This window comes from Pan troglodytes, chromosome 11, assembly GCF_028858775.2.
Source record: "Pan troglodytes isolate AG18354 chromosome 11, NHGRI_mPanTro3-v2.0_pri, whole genome shotgun sequence".
In the NCBI taxonomy this organism is placed as follows: domain Eukaryota; kingdom Metazoa; phylum Chordata; class Mammalia; order Primates; family Hominidae; genus Pan; species Pan troglodytes.
This window is the reverse complement of record NC_072409.2, coordinates 73,151,546-73,160,690: the sequence shown is the minus strand read 5'-3', so window position 1 is coordinate 73,160,690 and position 9,145 is coordinate 73,151,546. Positions and strand designations below refer to the sequence as shown.

Here is a 9,145-nt window from a genome sequence, read left to right as displayed (position 1 = left end):
GGAAAATTAGGTGGCTTTGGATCAATCCAATTGGATGAATTTTAAGCTAGGTTGTCTTCAGAGAAAAACTGAAGCAAAAAGGAACTGACAAATGAAAGAAGAGTTAACCTTTGCATCAGCAAAGACACTAAGGAGAAGTAAGTTGAAGTGAAGCCAAGTCAAGCAGTAATCTTGTGGTGCTTCTGTTCTGATCAATATTTATGTCAGTCCCTGGCTGAAGATTAATTGCACTGGTCCTTGAGGGAAAGATACATAGAAATGAGAAGAAGTGGATTTTGAATATAAGTTATTTTTTATTTTATAAATTGCTCCATCCAGATAATTTTCCTGATCTGAACTCCCACTGGATTGAATGCAAATGAGTTGTAGCAAAAATGAACTGGGAAACAAAAGTCCTGAGTTTACCCAAATAGCACATGTTCAGCAATAATTTGTGAATGAACTCTCTCTCAGTTGGTCCAGACCTAGTGTCTCTACATTAAAAAAAAAAAATCTCCACTTTAAAATAAAAAGAGGGCATGATATTCCCCAATGTAACATTATATCCTATGTTCTAGAAATACTTTACTTCTATTTTCCAGTAAAAGGCCATTTACATTGATTAATTAAAAGGGAGATGTGTTCTTTTGGCAACGGAAACGCTGGATTGTCCCTTATTTAGTGCCTTATTAATAAGAATACTGGGCATGAGATACACATTAACAGAACAACATTTCGGCACTAGGGCAAGTCTTCTGGCCTCATGCCTATGAGTAGCGGGCCTTCCAGGTTCTAATTGTCTGGGTCCCCTTCTGATCCAGGAAGACTTCTGAGATTCTGATGGAGTCAGCAGCAATGCAAAGGCCTTCTTTCATAGTGAATCCATTAAAATATTGATAAGAGGATCTGAAAAGAAGAAAATGGAGCATTGAAACAACACGGGAGGTTTGGATGGGAAATGAACCCTCAACCGGAGAGTTGCATGGAAAAAAACCAAAGAGACAAAGGAAAAATGAAACACAAGAAACGATTTTGTAGCATATAAGAAAAATAAAATCAACTACCAACTTTCATAGCTGCCAAAGTAGGAAGTTGCTTGAAGTGTCTTCTCAAAAAAATCAAAGTGCAATGGATGATCTTTCAACAAGAACTGGGCAGGCCAAAAGAAATACAAATATCTGGGCAATAGCTGTAATAACTATACTAGAATACAGTTGGAAACAGTAAAAGTTAGAAGAACACAGCAGAAAAAGAGACTATTTATGAGCTCAGAGGCCAGTAGTAGCAGTGTGTTTTCAGAACTGGATCTTCTTCTCACCTCTGGGTCACCTTTATTGTTTATAGCACAAGAAACACGGTTTTTGTTTTATTTGGTCCAACCAGGGTCAAATGCAAAGTGCAGACATACATATTCAAAAGATTTGATTGCCATGCCTCGAAAGCAGTGCCATTTCTGTCTGCTTTCCTCCCCCAATATTTCTGTGAAAAGTGCAATATAACTACATTAAGTAATTTTTATCATTACGTTAAAAGAAACACCAGATTTCACAATTGACACTATTAAATATCACCCACATTATCACAGTATTACTTAGCAAAAAATAATTAAAATTGCTTAAATATTCTATGTAGGCCATTCATAAATCATGGTTTACCTTCACAATAAAGAATTGATTTTGTCACTTAAAATTATCTTTATGGAGAGCTTCTAACATGACTCCATTTTTAAAAATTATTCTTTCTGGATTTACTAATTGACAAATAAAAATTTTATGTGTTTATGATGTACAGCATGATGTTTTGGCATATGTATACAAGGTGAAATGATTACCACAATCAAGCTAATTAACATATCCTTCACCTCACATAGTTATCATTTTCAGTTTTTTGTGATGAGAACTTTTAAGATCTACTCTCTTAGTAAATCTCAAGTATGCAATACAGTATTATTAACTATAGTTTGCTTGCTATAATTAGATCTCCAGAACTTATTCATCCTACGTATCTAAAACTTTGTAGCATTTGATCAACCTCTCCTCATTTCCCCAACCCTGCAGCCCCTGGCAACCACCATAATGCGACTCTTAAATTATATGTTAAAAAACAGTATATTCAACTGCTCATAAATCGTGACCTCAGATACGATTTAACACATAGAAAAACATGTCAAATGTTATTGTATAATAGGTGGTTTTAAATTATTAAAAACTTCTCAAATTTTCTGTGGTGAGCTTCTAATATTTTTATGTTTAGAAAAAACTCTTAATTTCATCTATCACCCTAGGAGTCTAAGATAAATGAAACTGGCTTCATTTCGCATATTTCTTTTCACGAGAGTATGTAGTTTTTATTCATCAATTCTGCTTCATCAGATGTTCTTAGGTCTTAGAAAGCAGATAACTGAGTGGATAAAAATCATTAATGCTAAATGGCAGCTTTGAGTTCATAATGTGTTGTTTAGTTTTATTTCATCCCAAAGACACAGAATTCATCCTGAATTCTGACCAAGTAGTCAGAAGGGGAAAAAGCAAAAATGTGGGTGGATCGACACAAATTTTTTCCTTTTCTGAGCAGTTTTATCCTTGTATATGGTAAGGAGTTTAATAAACACACACTTCGATGTTAGAACTGACACCTAGCAGAACCACTGTAAGGAACTAATTTGAAGGTTTGCTTTCATTCTCCATATGAAATACAATAAATTTAAAGTTATCAGGGTGACATTTAGTACTGACGCTGTTGGAGGGAAAATTTACCTGATGGGATCATGAATCCTATGAAAGGACAAAATCGCTTATTTTTTATTTGGTGTAAGAGCAGAGTAAGTAAACAAAATCCTAAAAAATTTGGAGAAGAACTTTTTGTGATTTTTTTTTTTACATTTTTTTTCAAGAGACAGGGTCTCACTCTGTTGCCCAGGCTGGAGTACAGCAGTGCGATCGTAGTTCATTGCAGCCTCAACTTCAATACACAAGCAATACTCTCAACTCAACCTCCTGAGTAGATGGGACTACAGGTGTCAGCCACCATGCCGGGCTAAATTTTAACATTTTTTTGTGGGGACAGAGGTCTTGCTATGTTGCCCAGGCTGGTCTCAAACTCCTGGCCTCAAGCAGAGCTCCCACCTCAGCTTCCTAAACTGATAGGATTACAGACGTGTGCCACCGCTCCTGGCCTGAAAGTTATTTTTTTGAATATTGTTTTTGTTTTATAATCAACCACAAAATTCCACTCTCCAGATGTTTGTGGGAGCCCTGGTATGATCAAAAGATATACCACCAATACTCTGCACACTGCAACCACAAGTAGAATTGTGCTTCTCAGGTCACAAAGTCATAGGAGTGATTTTTTTTTTTAGAACTTAAAGTATAATTTAAAAAAAAAGAAGTCAGAAAAAAAAAAGGTCATAGGAGTGAAAAACAGCATAAAATGGTAATTTGAAATCCAGCTCCCTAGCTCCCACTTAGGTAAAGACAGAGCATCTTATCTGCTTCTATTAATGTCCTTCAACTTGAGAAATCAATGGTGGGCACCATGATCATGTCACCTATCTCCCAAAATGATAATCCTAGATGCCAAGACTGTGGCTTTTTGGTTGATATCATGAAAAAGAATTAAAAGTTCCAAATGCTCTTTGCTTTCCTTCCTAAACCACAGTGTTAGCCTCTTATTTGAACCATTGTATAATAGAAAGATATAAAATGGGAATTATGATATGGACTTTACAGGATTGCTGTAGGATTTGGGAATAAAATATCTTGAGGTTGTTGGAAGACTTCTTGTATTTTTAGATTTACACAATGGCTATTTTTCAATTCCTTGTTGTATGTGAAAGGCAAAGCCTTCCTCAGGAATCTTGTGAATTCCATGGGGTGCTACGATATACATCAATTCTGTGTCTGGAATTCACTGTCTGTTGAATTCTAGTTATTTCTCATGTCTGGTGTCTGCCCTCTATACTGACTCCATTCTGACTTGTAGAATGTGAGCCCTTGTGCTCGCACAAGACATTTATATGTAGCAAACTCCATTAAACAGTTGAGAAGATGAGGGGGTTTTACATATCTGGGTAGCTTTGTAAACTCGAGCTTTATATGATCCCTTACGTCACCCTCTCACTTAAGTTATCTGAGCCCTCAAGCTTGATTCCTCTGGGAAAACACCTTAGCTTAGCTTATTCTATTTCTCTCCATTAGACTAAAGGCCTATCAAAAATTTACCTACAGGTTTGAAAGGCTTCAGGATGGCTGACTAGAGGCATCTGGTACTCACCTTCTCCACGACAATGAACCAAAATAATGAGTAGATAATCATACTTTTAATAGATCCCATAAAAGAGAATGCTGGAATTCAATAGAAAAGTGACAGGAAATATACCTAGGGCAATGAAGGAGAAAGAAACAAGACAGCCTATTCAGCTGGGATCAGCTGGAATCCTGGAGAGTCTTCCCAGTGTGGGGAAAGGGTACGTGAGGGACTTCCAGTGGTCCATATTCCCAGTGAGGGCTCCTGTAATCCTACCATGGAAGAGCTCCTCAACCTATGTGGGCCCTGAGACTTGTATAGAGCTTCCTGGAGACTGCATGACAGCACTGCTCCTGAGAGAGAATTTGCCCTAGGCTCTATACCCTCCCTGAATCCTAAGCAGCTGCAGCAAGGTGCCATTTTGAGAGCCCAGTCCCCACTAGACTGCATCCTGCCATGTGGTCCAACAGCTTATTCATTTCCACATTCCTGGTACCCCATTGACATCCCTACCTGCAGTCAGGTGCCACTGCTGGATGCTGCCACCAGGGTCGAAGTATGAACCACTGGCAGTGGCCTCACTACCCCAGTGGCAAGGCAACCATGCGTTTACAAGCACACTGAAAAAAGACAACTGTGATTGCAGCTGTCACTTGAGGCTAAAGGGTGGACTCCCCAGCTTCTTGTTTATAGCTGCTGCTACTGAAAGCAACTCCACCCTACCTAGCAGCAGGGCTATGTAGTTAGTGTAGCTGCTGACACCCCTACCTGAGCATTCTGCTAGGGGCTTGAGGCTCACCTTGCCTCTACCTACCACAGCCAATGCCCACACGCACCACTGGGGGGGCCTGAGGACATGCCCATCTGGCCTGGCTTCACCCACCCCCAGGTGCCCAAGCACACCATCCAGGGACCTGGTAGTTGCCCTGTCCCATCCACCACCATTGGCACCTGAACACTCCTCTTGGGAAGCATGAGGTCAGGCCCACACAAGCTGTCACTACCACCACAGCTGGCATTCACCTACATGCACTGCCTGCAGGCCTGGGGTCTGGCCTGCTTAACTTGTCATAGTCACCATCAGTGCAAACCACTTGGGAGCCAGAAAATTGTCACACCAGTGCTACTGCCATCATCCACATGGCATTCACTGCCCTGGGCCTGAGAATCTGCCCACCTAACTGGCCCATTGCTGCCACAGCCAGCACTGAAACAAGCTGCCTGGAGGCCCAAAAATTGACCTGCCTGGACTCATTAACACTAAGACCAGTGTATACCACCCTAAGGTCCAAGGACAGGAATGCTTGACTCACCACTGCCACCACTGGATATTGAGGACTGGCCCACCTGATGTCTTTGTCCCCACAAAACTTCACCACAGCCTCCACCACACTCTGAGCCACTGAGGATATCACAAAAACTATTGGTGCTGTTTATTGTCAAATAAATAATTCAGAAACACACCCAGAAGCAAAGCCAAAGTGTGCTACCCAATCCACACCATAGACACATCTTCAAGAAGAAGTTCTCTCCTATGAAAGCAAATTCTAAAAAGCTGTTACACCACATGGGCAGATACCAATGTAAAGGCATGGAAAACATAAAAAAAAAAAACAAGGAAATATGACACATCCAAAGGAACACAGTAATTCTCCAGCAGCAGACTCCAGTGAAAAGGAAATTTATGAACTCTTGGAAAAAGAATTCAAACTAATAATACTGAAGCTTAGTGAGATACAAGAGAATTCAGATAAACAATACAAAGAAATTATAAAAACAATTCAGAATAAGAATGAGAAATTTACCAAAGAGATAATAGATCTTATTTTAAAAGAGGAACCAAACAGAAATTTCAGAACTGAAGAGTTAATTGAATGAAATACAGAATCATTCAAAAGCTTCAACAGTAAACTAGATCTAGCAGAAAATAGAATTTCAGAATCAAATATTAAAATTTTTGCTGATCCAGAAGGCAAAGAGAAAAATAAAACAAAGGAATAGAAAACCTATTTAACAAAATAATAAAAGAAAATATTAGAACTCTAATAAAGAATGTAGACTTCCAGATACAAGAGGCTCAGGGATCCCCAAATGATACAATTCCAAAAGGTCTTCTCTAAACTATCAAAAGTCAAAGACAAACAACACATTCTTCAAAAAGCAAGAGAAAAGTGCCTAGTTACTTATAAAGGAACTGTCATTAAACGAAAAGGATTTCTCAGCAGAAACCTTACAGGCCAGGGAGCATGAAATGACACATTCAAAGAGCTACAAGAAAAAACGTGCCAGGTAAGGATACCATACCTAGCAGAGTTATCCCTTATAAATAAAAGAGAAATAAAGTTTTTCCCAGACAAGTAAAAGCTGAGGGTATTAATCACTACTAGACCAACCATACAAGAAACACTAAGAGGGTTCCTACACCATAATCAAGTGGGGTTTATTTCAGGGATGCAAGGATAGTTCAACATATCCAAATCAATGAATGTGATATATCAGTTCAACAGAATAAAGGGGAAAGGCCATCTCAATATATGCAGAAAAAGCATTTGATAAAATTCAACACCTCTTCACGAGGAAAACACAACAAAATAGTCATAGAAGGAACATGCCTCAACATAATATAAGCCATATATGACAAACCCACAGCTAACCAGACTGAATGGAGTAGATCTAAAATAATTACCTCTAAAAGATGGAACAAGACAAGGATGTGCACTTTCACCATTCCTATTCAATATAGTAGTGGAAGTCCTAGCTAGAGCAATCAGGCAAGAGAAAGACATAAAAGGCATCCAATTTGGAAAAGAAGAAGTAAAATTGTTCCTCTTTGCAGATCACATGATTTTATATCTAGAGAAACCTATACTCTGACAAAAAAACTCTTAGAACTAATAAATAAACTTAGTAAAGTTGCAGAATGCAAAATATAAAAATCAATAGTGTTTTCATACCCCAATAACAAACTAGTTGAGAAAGTAATTTTTAAAAATCTCAATTATAATAGCTATCAAAATAAAAGACCTAGGAAAAATTCAATCAAGGGGGTGAAAGACCATTGAAAGGAAAGCTACAAAGCTAATAAAAGAAACTGAAGAGGATACAAACAAATGGAAAGACATGTCATACTTATCAATTAGAAGAATTAACATTGTTGAAATGACCCAAAAAAATCAAATAAAACATACCAAAACCTATGAGATGATTCAAAAGCAGTGCTAAGAGGGAATTGTATAGTAATTAGCACCCACATCAAAAAAGTAGAAAGATTTCATAAAGATTATTTAGCACTTCTCACATTCTATAGATGAGGTCAGATGCTTTTAAACAGTAGCAAGTTAAACTTCATTCTTGAATTACTTACTATCTAAGTCAGACTGAGATATAATTTAGGATTGTCTTTAAACAGCCATTCAGAAACAAAACTGTAGAAGTGCTGTGTATTTGCGATTGGGAATGGTGCTTTAGCCAACTTGAAAGGATTAACGTAGAAGAGATATACACAAATTTAAAAATTATGTGTGATCGTGAGACAAGATAATTAAAAACAAAATCACAGATTATGAAAAAGTAGAAAGGTTTCAAATAAACAATATAATAATAGGCCTCAAAGAACTAGAAAAGCAAGAACAAACAAAACCCCAAATTAGTAGAAAAAAATAATGAAGGGTACAATAGAACTAAATAGAAACTAAAAAAAATTACAAAGGATAAAAGAAACAAAAAATTATATTTTTGATGACAGACAAAATCAGTCTGTCATCAAAAATAATGGCCTAGAGGGCTATTATTAAAAAGACAAAAAATAACAGATGCTGGAGAGTATGCAGAGAAAAGGGAACTCTTATACACTGTTGATGGGAATGTTAACTAGCCACTATGGAAAACAGTATGGAGATTTCTCAGAAACCGAAAAATAGAATTATTATATGACCCAGCAATCCCACTATGGGGTATTTATCCACAGGAAAATAAATTAGCATTTAAAAAGATACCCAAATCCCCATGTTCATTGCAGCACTATTCACAATAGCCAAGATACAGAATCAACCCAAGTGTTCACTGATGAACAAATGGATAAAGAAAATGTGGTATATATATATACAACAGAGTACTATTCAGCCATTAAAAATAGAATGAAATCATGTCATTTTCAGCAACATGGATAGACCTAGTGGTCATTATATTAAATGAAATAAGCCAGGCACAGAAAGGCAAATATCACATTTTCACTCATATATGGGAGCTAAGAAAGTTGATCTCATAGAGGTAAGAGAGTAGAATGGTAGATACCAGAGGCTGGGAAGGATGTGGGAATGAGGAGGATGAAATGAGGTTGGTTAATGGATACAAACATATAGCTAAATAGAAGGAATATTATCTAACATTTCATAGCAATGTAGGGTAACAATGTATTATATTTTCAAAATAGCTAGAAGAGGACTTGAAGTGTTTCCAACACATAGAAATGGTAAGTACTTGGCCAGGCATGGTGGCTCATGCTTAATATCCCAGTGCTTTGTGTGGCCGAAGTGGGGGGATTGTTTGAGGCCAGAAGTTCAAGAACAGTCTGGGCAACAGAGTGAGCCCTGTCTCTACAATTTTTTTTTTTTTTTTAAATAAGCAAGGTGCGTTGTGTACCTGTAGTCCTAGCTACTCAGGAGGCAAAGGCAGGAGGATCATTTGAGCCTAGGAGTCTGAGGTCACAGTGAGCTCTGATCACACTACTGCACTGCAGCCTGGGTGACCGAGTGAGATTGTGCCTCTAAAAAAACAAACAAATTTAAATAAATATATAAATACACACTCAGTGACATATACCTCAAATACTCCGACTTTATCATTGTATATTCTATGCATGTAACAAAATTTCAAATGTACTCCATAAATACGTACACATATTATGTATCAGTTAAGAAAA

General features: G+C 37.5%; 1 long non-coding RNA gene across 1 annotated transcript in view; it reads right to left on the bottom strand.

The window, feature by feature from the left end:
* Positions 1–273: 273 nt before the first annotated feature.
* LOC129135934 (uncharacterized) overlaps positions 274–9,145 on the bottom strand; it is a 53,826-nt gene continuing 44,954 nt past the window's right edge. The window contains exon 2 of the long non-coding RNA XR_008537041.1: positions 274–885. This is a non-coding gene — a long non-coding RNA (uncharacterized LOC129135934). The remainder of the gene's footprint in view (positions 886–9,145) is intronic.